This window comes from Antrostomus carolinensis, unplaced genomic scaffold (assembly GCF_000700745.2).
Source record: "Antrostomus carolinensis isolate BGI_N321 unplaced genomic scaffold, ASM70074v2 scaffold17358, whole genome shotgun sequence".
NCBI lineage: Eukaryota > Metazoa > Chordata > Aves > Caprimulgiformes > Caprimulgidae > Antrostomus > Antrostomus carolinensis.
This window is the reverse complement of record NW_010335172.1, coordinates 3170-16153: the sequence shown is the minus strand read 5'-3', so window position 1 is coordinate 16153 and position 12984 is coordinate 3170.

The window sequence follows — 12984 nt, the reverse complement described above, 5'->3', positions numbered from 1 at the left end:
GCTGGTGGGACAGTTAGCCCCTTACTCTGGTCCCTGGGAAAATCATGGAGCAGTCTTCTTGGAACACATTTCTAGGCAAAGGACATGACATTCAGCATGTGTTGCTCAACTGAGGGTAGATCATATATAACCAAACTGATTGCCTTCTTGTGAGAAGAGACCAGTGGATGTCACCTACCTTTTTACTACAGTCTCCCCGAGCATTCCTGTGTCCAAGTTGTGATGTTACAATCTAGGTAAGTGAACTACTAGATGGGTGAAAATCTGTCTGGGATATTGGGCTCAAGGGCTAGTGTTTAATATTTAATTTCAGATGTCCTCTTTAATATTTTTTATCAATGGCTTGGAGAAGGAGACAGAATGCCCACTCCCCAAGGTTGCAGGTGACACCAAAACAGGGGGGGTGTCAATAGACTTGGAGGCACAGCTGCTGTTCAGAGGGACCTAGACAGGCTGGAGGAATGGACTGAAAGGAAATTCATCAAGGATGAACGTAAATTCGTGACCTGGGATGGACTAACCCCAGTGTGGCGTCTAACTGGCTGGGGAGCAGTGCTGCTGAAAAGGATCTAGGAGTCCTGGAGAAGAATAATTTATACCTGAGTTAACGCTGTGCCCTGCAGGTAATGAATCATAGAATCACAGACTGGTTTGGGTTGGAAGGGACCTTAAAGCTCATCCAGTTCCAACCCCCCTGCCATCAGCAGGGACACCTTCCACTAGATCAGGTTGCTCAAAGCCTCATCCAACCTGGCCTTCAACACTTCCAGGGAGGGGGCATCCACAACTTCCTTGGGCAACCTGTTCCAGTGTCTGACCAGCCTCACAGTAAATAATTTCTCCAAATATCTAATCTAAACCCCTCCCCTCTTCCAGTTTAGAGCCATTTTAAACTGAAGACTAACAGCACACTGAGGTGCATCAGCAGAATGTAGCCAGTAACCACAGGCAGTGACTATTTCCCTTCAGTTGACTCCAGAAGAGGGCAGCCAAGATGGTTGGGGTCTGGAGCACTTGCCCTGTGAGGAGAGGCTGAGGGAACTGGGCTTGTTTAGCCTGGAGAAGAGAAAGCTTTGGAGGGAAGCTAGTAGCAGCCTTCCAGTACCTATGAAGATGTTACTGAGGCAACAGAGCAACGGGTTTTTCACTGATGTGCATGCTGGAAGAATAAGAGACAATGGTCATAAAATCCAAAGAGGAAGGTTCAAACTGGATATAAGCAACATAATTTCATGCTGAGGACAATTAAGAATGGGACAGTTTGCCCAGAGAGATTGTGAAATCTCCATCCTTGGAAGTTTTCAAGACCAGACTGGATTAAGCTGAGAGCACCTTGGTCTATTTTCAGTGCTGGCCCTGCTTCCAGCAGGAGGTCAGACTAGAGACCTCCTAAGTCATGATTCCTGATTCTACAACTGATTCCCACAGCTACTGCCTTCTCACAGTTGAAAATTAACTGGCTGCTAACCCTGGCCATGACACTTTCATGGAACTAACGGCAGGTTGGACAGACAGACTATCTTTCATCCAGCAAATTAATTGAAGAAAGCATTTTCAATGGAACTATTAAGCCATAGCTAATTGCCATGCACCTGCTTCCATGCTGTCTTTATTTTTCCTCACTTGGCCATTTAGTGTGTGAGCTCCTCAGGGCAAAGCCTCTCTCTCTTCCCATGTCTGCACAGCATTTGGCCATTGCTACCATTTAAACAATACCAACAGGCCCTAACATCCCACCAAGAGCTAAATCCCAAACGGTCACGCTGCGAGCTCAGCCTCTGGTCCAGCAGTATTCTTTTGCAGAGTGCTACTAGATGTAGGACAGACTTCAGCTTCCAGCTTAGATAACCAAGCCCTAAAGGCAAACTCCTAAGGGCTATCAGATGTTTTTGATTCATACTCATCCACTGTTATTCCAGTGACCACCATGGTGTGGCTGCATGAAGAACCAGGATGACTGTGACATGGCTGCGTGCTCTTGAGACAAGAAATGACAGGAGAGAATTTGGCATTTGTGTTTTTGGCCACACTACCCAGCCTGGTTCTAAAGTGCTGCTTGTGCTCCAGAGACTGCTCAGCGTATCCAGGAGTCAGGGAATATACTGCAAGCATGTCACTGCTGGCCAAAAAACCCACAAAAAGACAAAACAGTTTAATAAACTCTGTAGTGAATCTGACCTTCTGTTCCTCCAAATGACCACCATCCTTGCTTCTGTCCCAAAACTAATTTCTCTGTAATAAGGTCACTTTGAAAAAGGTTGGATCACTCAGTTAGAGTTGCAAAGACTCTCTGCTGCTGCAGTCTCTTATTTATCAGTTCTTCCCAGTAATTTACTGGCAACTCATTTAAATAGGACAGTTAATTATGCTGTGTTTCCATCAGCAAGTTGTTTCCTTGACAGCTCCCACTCACCACTTTCAGGACTATTTAGGTTCTTTATCTATTTAAAATAATTTAGAAAGTATCTAATAACTGTCTTTCACACTCAACCAGTCTAAGAATAATTTGCCAATCATTAAGAAGACTCAGCTAGCTACAGGGCTGCCATAAATAGAGGCAACTCACAACAACTCTTGTACTCAAGTATGGGCATAGTAAGCCTGAAAGAGAAAGTTTCCAAAATGCAATGTTGCTCCTCCAGCAAATGCTTCTGGTGCCCAGTAAAAACTGGGACAGCTTTCTTCCAGTTGGGAAGAGATAGCACCAGGGATGTGAGACTGGCCATGGACACTGTGGTATCAGCCTTAACTTCATGCTATGGTATAAGATTTAAAATTACAGAGTAAAGTGAAAGAACCAGGACAGAGGTGGAAATTGGGTCTTCAGCATGGGTCATATATGTTCCATACCTAGCAGCTGTGTGATTCTCCTTACATTTATGTATGAATGAGGGCCCTTTGTCCCCTACCCTCCCATTCCTTATGGTAACACCACAAGAGTATGCAAAGAAGCCAAGCAGACCCAAGGGATAAACACTACTGGCTTTACACTAGGTAGCACCAACAAGGACAGCAGCCCACAGGGAAGAAGTCAGTAAACTAATTTTTACATATGATGGAGCTAAACAGTTCTCAAAGGCACTGACATTAAATTAATGACCTGAAAAGAAGGGGCTAAAATGGTAGTGACTCACATAGCAGAACAGGAGTTGCAAATCTTTTTTGAAATGAAAGAGGCAGAATTCACCATTTGCATGACCCAGGAAACTTTAATAGCTTTGTGCTTGCTGGAGGTGATTTTTCTGTTCTGGAACAGAATCAATCCACCAGTAGAAAGACAATTAGCTTTAATCTTCTACTGAAATCCATGGATTTAGAAAAGGACTTTCAATAATAGAAAGGTCACCCCATTTCTAGACTAATAGGCCAGATCATCTTGTGAAACTCACAAGGGTGTTCTTTTTATTTTATGTTCCAAAATATTAATGAGCTGGTTTCCCTAGTCCTACCTTAGGCGAGAGTCCTTTAATTTCAATGGGAGTTTTACCCATAAGATCACTGAGGAACGAGAGATGAAACAAAAGTGAAGCAGTGCAGTTGTTTTAACTGTTAGTAAAAGGTCTTAAAATCCTGTAAGCTGCAAGAGCAAAGCCCTGTTCTTCCGAGCTCTCACTCTAATATTTAAGGACAGCTGCAGATGTTTCAATTATTTGAAGCAGTGAAAGCCTGTGTAATGAACATCCTTCTTGGACTCTGGTTCACAAGATTTTTTTTCCCCCAGACACCACATACTGTCTGTTCCACTCATCAGATACAGATTAAGAGCATCAGATAATGATGCAAATGCATCACTTCTTCCGACATCAAGGAGAAATTAATTGTAGCAGATCCTCAAAAGCGAAATCTGTATCAAGAGCATTACTGTGTGACAAATTCCGGGATTCAGTTCTGGCTCTGGCCTTTCTCTGCTTCTAATGAATGTGATTTTTTGAACTGCTGAAAAATCCTGAGAGGTAAAACATCATGTGAAGCATTTGGGCTGCTTTTTGGAAACTATAAGCCACACTTTGAATGACAGAACTGTATAGCGTTAATAGAGAAAGTACTCCATGTTAAATGTTTCCTTGAGTCCAGGGAGTCCTTTAACATAATAAACCAGCTTCTGTGTACTCAGAGAACTGCGGGGAGACAAAAATGCTTTTGAAGTGCCTCAACTCCAGCCATACTCAGGAAAGGGAAATGGAGAGACTGTATATTGGCAGAAGCCTCTAATGTTAGCCTGCACTTCAGAATACTAATTAAACCTGCTATATTTCAACTGAAGCCCTATCAACTCTGTTTAAGCTAAAATGATGATATATAAAATGATGTATAATCACTGATTGAAATGCAAACACAATAGTTCTGACATTAAGATTTTTCTTTCTATACCAGCATTCAGGGAAATTTGTTACACACATTTGAAAAGCCAGGGTGACACAATAAATCTTCTGTTTTGGCTACTGTGTATATGTAAAAATATATTAATTTAGACAGATAAAGTGGTGTTTTAGTAGAAAAGGTGAGTGAATAAACCCAAGGTGGGAGGAAGGAGTTATTCCAACAGACCAATACTTTAAAATTAAATATAAATTTTTTACATCCTTTTCTAAATGAACAAATTACACAAATCCAACAGTCCACCACATACACACTCCTCCAGCAAACAAGACTAAAAGCAAAACAGCAAACGAAACATACTCCAAAACTGATCAGAAGCGGAAGAACAGAATTGTTAAAACATTTGAGTTTAAACTGTTGTTCATATAATGTGTTGAATACTATAAAGTGGTTCTGCACATGCACTGAAACAAACTGTTGATAAACCATCACTGAAATCACACCAGCAGTAAATAGTGATAAAAATGAGCCATTGCTGGGGATGATGTCAGTGATAAATGGTTTCTGTGAAAGCACAGGCCAGAGAAGACTGGAACCCACAGCCTGTTGCTGTACAGTGTTTATTTAACACTGCTACCTTTAGAAATAAAACGACGAGACCATTTCAACAGTAGGAATTTTTGCATGGATCCAGTGACAGTAATGCCAAAGTTACACCATCTCTTTTCCCACCCTCAAATGTAATCTCCTTTTTTTTAGCCCAATTTATGCGTGCAATTCTTTCTCCTGGTGTGCACAGGAGATGCTGAGCCTGTGGAACAAGGCTTTGTTGAAGCATCCCATCCCTCCTGGAGGAACCGCATTGCTGCACCAGAAGGAAAATCACATTGGCATGAAGGATTGACAGAGACAGTTTGGCCTGGAACACCAGGAGGTATTTTGCTAGGTGAAAGAAAGCAACTGACACGTTGGCTGCGCATACCATAAAGATCTCAGTGAAGACAGAGAGAGGAAGGCCCCAAAAGGCAGACTGGCCAGTGCAAAAGGAGACAGAAAGGCACAAAGACCTCAGAGAAGTAGAAGCCAACTTCATGGCTGGGCTGGAAGCCATGTGGCAGGAGGATTTTTTTCACAGAAGCCCTGTTTGGTTTGGGGTTTTTTGCTTTGACTGTGGAGGTAAAACCATAGGAAGCACAGGGGATGCTGCCAGACAGACCTACTGGGGTGACAGACACCTTATGAGCAAGAACGCTGAGCACAAGCAGCTCAATCCAGGCTGTTCCAAAGGCAAATGGGAAATCATTATTTTAAAATGAAGAAGAATTAGTTACAGGGATGGTTTTATTTTAAAATTCTCACCTGGTTTAAGATATTTAAATGATGGTATTTTGCAAAGAAGCCTGTAGCCTGCTTTTTTTTTACATGGCTGGACTCTGCAGAAGAGCTTTTAAATGATGCTTACAGTCTAGAAGACAGGATAAGGGACATGGGTAATGACAGGCAAATGTAGCATAAGGTTTCTTACTTTTATTATAAAGTCTGGAAAAAAAACCCCAAACCCTACAAGATTAAAGTGCTAAAATGAAAGAATCAGCAAGTAAGACGGTTCCATTTCATCACCTGACCAGCTGGAATCAACAGACAAGATCCAGTTAGTACCACAGCAGAGCTAAAGCAGAAGGTGAAGAGGAAGGTAATGGCTACACAGACCATGAGAGACTCTCTTAAGAGGCAATGAGGGAGAAAGTGTTTGCAGAAGACATTTCTGGGTTGGTGACAAGAACTGGGAACCTAAGGAAGATGCAGATGGGTTCAGCATCACAGACCACACTTGTCATTTTTCTCTTTTAGTAAGAGTTGAGGCAGAAAAAAGGATTAATGTTTTTCCCAAGAACTAATGAAGCATCAAGACTTTAAAGGACTGATAACAAATGAAAAGGCATTTTAGACAGCCTTACTGAACACAAGCTTGTTCTTAGGTTTTCCTGAAGTGGTGGCATAGCTCACATCCTTAGGAAAAGGCATTTTAGACAGCCTTACTGAACACGAGCTTGTTCTTAGGTTTTCCTGAATGGTGGCATAGCTCACATCCTTAAGGACATTTTTTATTTTAAAAAACATCTCTGCATTATAATCAACAGGGTGAACTGAGCTGTGAGTGACAAGTGGCAACACTATGTGGGTAGAATGACACTAGAATCAGTGCACTGGAATCAACTCACATTCTAATCCTCTTAATCTTTCTGTTTCATTGTTATATACCGTGGGTCAGTTTTTCTACCCTATTTAGTTTAGCTCTGGGGTTAATCCCCACTCCTTCTGTTAACAAATGAAAGTCTAACAACAGTTTGGAGACATAAGTATAGGTAGTTATTGTTCTGGGGTTTTTTTAAACCACACTTTCCTCTGCATTGAAGCAGCAGTTTCCTTCAATGCAGCTGAATGAATATTTTCACGCTCCAACCACACAGACCAGAAGAGGAAGTTCCTATGCTCTTCTCAGAGTTGATACCCTATTTATCAATTTTCTTTCAATCCTTAGTTGTAACAGATGTTTATAGACATTAAATTTCATCAGGATGAGAGTAAGTGTTCCACTTAAACACAGGCTGTACTGGCTTTCCTTCCTGTTCCATTCTGCCACTTTCATTCACGTGCCCAGTTGTCCAGCAGACCTGTCAGGTACAGCACCATCAGCTGGGAAAAATCTTGCAGTGATCCTTTCACGTTCTCCTCTCCTCCCCTCATTAAGAATGAAAACAACTGTTAATAGTGGGTTTATTTGTCCAGGAACTAATAGGAACCTGTGGAACCTGCCACCCATGAAGTGGCACTAAACAGGAAAGTCATTTTGACTGTCTCTACATTACAGGAATTGCAATTTGTGTGTTATACCTTCCTGCTGAACACTGTTGTACATGAGATTGTGGAGGTTTTATAAGAGATATTGGAACCTGTGGTGTACTCTCAAGGTTTGTTGATTGCGTCTCTGTAATGGTTTTATGTCCTCAGTTTCCTTTCTGTGAGTCTGTGCTTCTGCACTTTGTATCAGCCAATATATGATACAAATTCAACTGCTCTGTAAGGTTCCAATCAAAAAAAGGAACAAGTTTTACTTTTTTCTTGTCTGTTTTTCTCCTCTAGCTGCATAGCCACACCTTTTTCCCTCTTTCACTTGAGTGGGCACACAGTTCTCATTTCTCCTGGAACTTCTGCCTGCAGTAGTTACTTCCAACCCATTCCCCCACTCACTGGAATGCTGCCCTCCAGTCATTGCTCTAAGACCTGCCACATCACCCATCTGGATAACCTGGATAACAGCTAGAGGGAATATGCTGGTTCCTGCTGGTTGATCATCAGATCACAAGTTAGGATGAGCCTGTGGAGTCCAGTAATCATCCCCTGAGGGAATTAATGGATAGCTGAGTGCCAGCTGGAATTACATGCAACGACAACAAAAAGCATTATTTTTTTTTCCTAGTCATGTCTGATCTCAGTGACTGCAAAGAGCTGATGTAGCAACGCAACCCAAGATGTCCACAACTTGGGTAGCTCTGGTCCCCCTCTTGGTTACCTGCAGTTAACAGAGAACTTTCAGAACAGTTGAGATTCAGTTCACTTTGCTTGATAGATCAACTTGTAACACCGTTTAATCAACGGAAACATAATTGCTTTGGTCTTTTTATCCATCAAAGGCTGCACTATAACATACTTGGAGAAAATGTCACATGCTATTGCTGGTATTTTCTAACAGCAGGCTTTGCAAATCTGTCTGAAAAAACCTCTATTTGTAATGGGGCATTTGCCTGCAGGAGGAATGCTGCTTTCCTTGGGAGTTTTTTTTCTTGTCTTGACAGGTAAGGCAGGAAAACATGCTGTCTTTTAACATCTGCCATCGCATTCAGCCAAAAAAGAAATCACCTTCACTTCTTTTCATGCCCTGCTGTTTCATTACTGTGAAGATATTTGGAGAACACTGTGAATTGCACTGCGGTGCTACTCTTCACTGCCAACACGCTGCAACATCTCAATTTGGAAATTCACTGAGCTCTACTTTTGTGAAGAAGGTGATCAAAGGCATTAAGACCTGTGTTTCTTCCATCTCTGCTCTGGCATCTTCCTTTCTGCTCCTCCTCCTGCTGGGTCAGGACACAGGCCTGGAGCTGGAGAACTGAGAAGAAACAACCATCATGTGCTCAGCACCAAAGCAGAGGTCAGTATTATTCCAGCATGAAAACTCTGCTCTGCCAAACTCTGGGGAAAGGGAGGTGTCAGTCAAAGTGTAATTCATTTTGTTTTTTCCTGGTCCTGTTTTTTCATTGTCTGACATGACAATCTTGTTGCTTTCATAGCCAGTGAACTGGTAGACAGGTCATGAAACAATCATTTAAAGAATAATCATTGGATGTAACTGCCCCCATTTTTGTCACGAGCCAGTTTCTTGAGACCCAGACGTGCCCTGGGTGGTATGTTCTTGATTAACAATTAAATTATGCAATATACATAGTGCTCTTTAGTATCAAATGCTTTTCATGAATCAGGTTTATCAAATTTTAGGCCCAGTGGCATTCTTTCTTTCATGTCTACAGACACACAGTTAAAAGTAGCAAAATAAGGAGGTCAAGTAAGTCATTGTCATATTTGTCAATACTGACCCTTCACAACCAGCAATGTGCACTTCCCCATTTCCAATGGTCTTTCCTGAAACTCTCTTGTAATGAGATTCCTCTCTGAGGAACACCTACAGATAGCTGGAACCTGGGCCCTTTCCATTTTTTAGCCATTTTACTAACAACTATTTCTCAGAAGGCTGTAGCTGGTGCAAATGACACATCCCAAGGCTGTGAATTCACAGCTGATATCTTCAGGAAAACCTCAGTTTCTGCTTCCACTTTTTAAACTCTGAGTATATTTTGGTCCATGGATTTAATCAGCTTCTCATCTTCTTCAACAGGGAGCTATGAAGTTCCTCCCTTAAGCTTGGTACGAGTCAAGCTTTCACAGTTGTGCTTTTGAACTTTGATTTTTCTGTGACAATCTGAGACAGAGGTGCTGCTGCTCACAGGCAGAATCTGTTGCCCTGGCTGGAGGAACAGAGGGAAGCATCTGCTGATTTTTTACACACACAGTTTTACAAAGTTTCCCCATATCTACTTTCTGGCTTGTTTTGTTTCCAGTATTTAAAAAAAACCAAACAAACCCAAAACAGTCTCCTCATAATGGCAGTAGAAATGCTTGTGTGACTATTTCTGTAAAACTCCATCTGCACTGGGAAGCTGCTGGTAAAAGGCTTTGGCATTACCATCAAAAAGCGCTGCTGGACGCTGCTGTTCACTCATCAGTTCCTCATTCACAGTGAGAAAGCGCTCAGAGCCTGTCAAGTGTTCACAGATTCCAGGCTCATCGGCGTGACCAGCCAGTTTCCTCCTAGGCAAAATTGCCTTTGACAGCTTGAAGCTGCTGCCTTTGATTTTTGCTTAGAGAAGAATTTTGCTAAAATACTGAAATAAAGACTGCGGCAACCCGCTGGCAGGTTTTACCTAACTTTTACATCCTAAGTGGACATAATATAAAACAACAAAAAAAATAATTAAGATGAAGGATATGGCTGCTCTGAACACTGTTATGCAGATGCTTTATGTAAAGCAGGCTTGGATATCATTACATTGCATTAAACATGCAGCTCGTACTGACAGAAGTACCATTTGCAATAGCCTACACAATTTCCTCACAACCACTCTAAGAAATTTCAGCCCTGCACCCTAAAACCAAATGTTCACATTCAGTCCATATTTCAAGATATTGCTCCCTCTACTCGAATTCTTTCAGCCCCTACTTTCCTTCTAGTTACTTCTCTCTAACACCTTTCCTTTTCAAGACAATATCAACAGCTTCCATTAGGAGATTACCATCTGCAGAACCTCCTCCAGCATGTCCAGTAGTTTTTCTGCCCAGCCTGTCTCAGATTTCCTCCCAAGTTTCATAGAGGACAATCCCTCCACCTTGTTTCTTCCTCCTACCAGTAAAAATGAGATTTTTTTACATTAGCTATCCTTTACTTTATCTCCTTGCAGAACCATCTTGTTTCAAAGCTGAACCTCCTTTAGCACTGGGTCACAGTGAGCCTTCTTTTGGATAACCTGTCTCCCAAATATAGTTTTCATATTCAAAAACTGTCCTGGTTTTGCTAGGACAGTTAATTTTCTTCTTATATATACTCATATGAGAACTAAGAAAGCAAAGGGAAGGATGGGAGAAGGAACATTGAAATAAACTCAGGCAAAGAGCACAAGCTAATGTGAAGTACTGGTCAGTCCTTGGGTGGAAGAGCTGTGAATTTACTTCAAAATACGTGGGGCATCAAGTGACTGGCTTTCTAAGCAAATCCTTATTTTTTCCAAAGTGTTCAAGCAGCAATGGAAGATAGGGACAGGGGGAAAAGGAATCAAAGCTTTTATAGTGTCACAGTTTGTGCTCACATGCCCCAGAGTAAATCAAAATATGAGGATTTCCATCAATTTATGGATAATTCCAGTGTAAGAGTGTTTAAACAGCACCCGATTAGAATGGTAATACGCTACAGTTCACTGAGCAACAGCTCCATGAAAACAGCCTTCTGAAAAGCACAACCCAGTTCTTCATTTTCTCCTTGTCTTGTTCATTCAACACAGATTCTTTCCAGCAGTTGCTTTGCAGCCTTTTGGTCCCAGAGAGTACCTGTTTTCAGAGAAAAAATTCCCTATTGCCTGGTTGGTTTGAAAAACATTTCCACTCCTCCCAGTATGTCTTTAACTTATCTAAGAGTTTTTCTTTTCGTCTGAGTGGAAAGGCCTAAAGCCTGGGGAGAGAGAAAAATCTTTCTCCCTTTAGAGGATTAAAAAATTCTTTAGCTGGACTCAAAATGTGTTCTATTCAGGATCTTACGTGGAGCTCACCACTGCAGCATCCAAAAGAGATGATCATTGCTCTTTTATTTCTTTCTACCTGTCTCCTCACAGAGATCCAGCATCTTCTCACCATGCACAGGGGACCGTCTGTCCCATTTATATGAAACAATATATGTTAAACTGTGAATACTACAGGACCTAGATTTTCTCTCCCAGGAGAAATGCCTAAAAACATCAGTTGTAGAACTATGCTTCATTTTATTCCTGTTCTGAATTCCATTATTTTATTTCATTTTATCTCTACAAAAGCATTTTTGGACTATGGTCTTTCATTCAAGGAGTAAAATGTACTAGAAGAGTTTGTATTTTCAGTTCTGATCATTTTGCTAACTGCTAATCCTCATTCATTTCAACTCTTCCATATCATTGTTTTCAGATTTCATAGACTCAGTCAAGCATCTGCTCCAGGGAAATCAGAATGTCCAGTTCCTTATGTCTTCCCCAGAAAGAGAGACCTCTTTTAACCATCTTCTAGTAAGTTCTTCTTTTTCTTTCAAGTCCTTTTCAGAAAGAGCTGCATTGTGTTCTCGGTGCTGTGCTACCCTTGGATATCAGACAATCATCAGAGCAGGGCCAGCAGACAGCTGTTATTTCATTTACATGAAATGAGTGTCTTGCCTTCATAAAACGAGAGAAGAACGGTCTAGAAGAGAACTTAAGATGTCCAATAGTCCACGCACTTTCCCATAATAGGATCACTAGCCTAATTTCATTCTTCACAGACAGTTGTCCAACTTGTTGTTAAAATGATGGAGTTTTCACAACCTCCCCAGACCAAATATGCAACAGTTTTTATTATCCTAGGTCCTAGAAAATTGTTCCTGCAGTCTAAAGTAATCTCTCTTTCTGCTACTTCTTGCTTTCTGCTCCATCCACCACGAGCCCAAAGTAAAAATCATTCCCTCCTCTATTTTGTATCTGAAGACTGTAATATTCCCCTGCCAGCTTTCTGGTCTTTGGGCTAAATAATTTCAGTTCTTTCAAATCATCTTGCAGGTCACGTTTTTCAGACCTCCGATGAGTCCTGCTGTTTTTCTCTGGACTCTCTCCGATCGCATCGCACCTGACTCAAAGTACAATAACCAAAACTCTGCACAGTCTCCAGGCTGATGCTTTAGCAATGCTGAACAGAGCGGGAGGATCGCTTCACGTGACTTCCAGGCTATATGTCTTTTTATATATCCTAGCAAGATGTTTGCCTTCATTTGCAACAGCATGACATTGACTCATGTTCAGCTTGTGATCTATCATAACACTCAGATTCTTCTCTGCAGAGTTGCAGCCTAGTCATTTGCTTTTCACTGGTGCTTATGCAGTTGATCATTCCTGCCTTATCGTAGCACCTTGCATTTATCCCTAGCAAATTCCATCCACTTCTTTTCCTAGCACTCCTCCCAATTTGCTGGAATAATTTTATAATTCTAATCTTTTTCCTCCAGCATATTTCAAGTCTCACAGTTTTATGTCCCTGGCAAATGTGATACACCCACTCTTTATATTACCTTCCAGGTTATCTAAGAAAACACTGAACAAAAGCACATCCAGGACACACAGACACAGCTTTCGTATCAGTTTTAAGCAGCTTGTTGCCTCTCTGAAGGACTGGCACAGACTAAAAGCATACAGATTATGAGCTCTGAATCTTCTGATGTTGTTTAAAGAAGACCTTCCTGTTCAGAAAATCATGTTTACCCAGTTTATAGCCTCCTTCATCTGC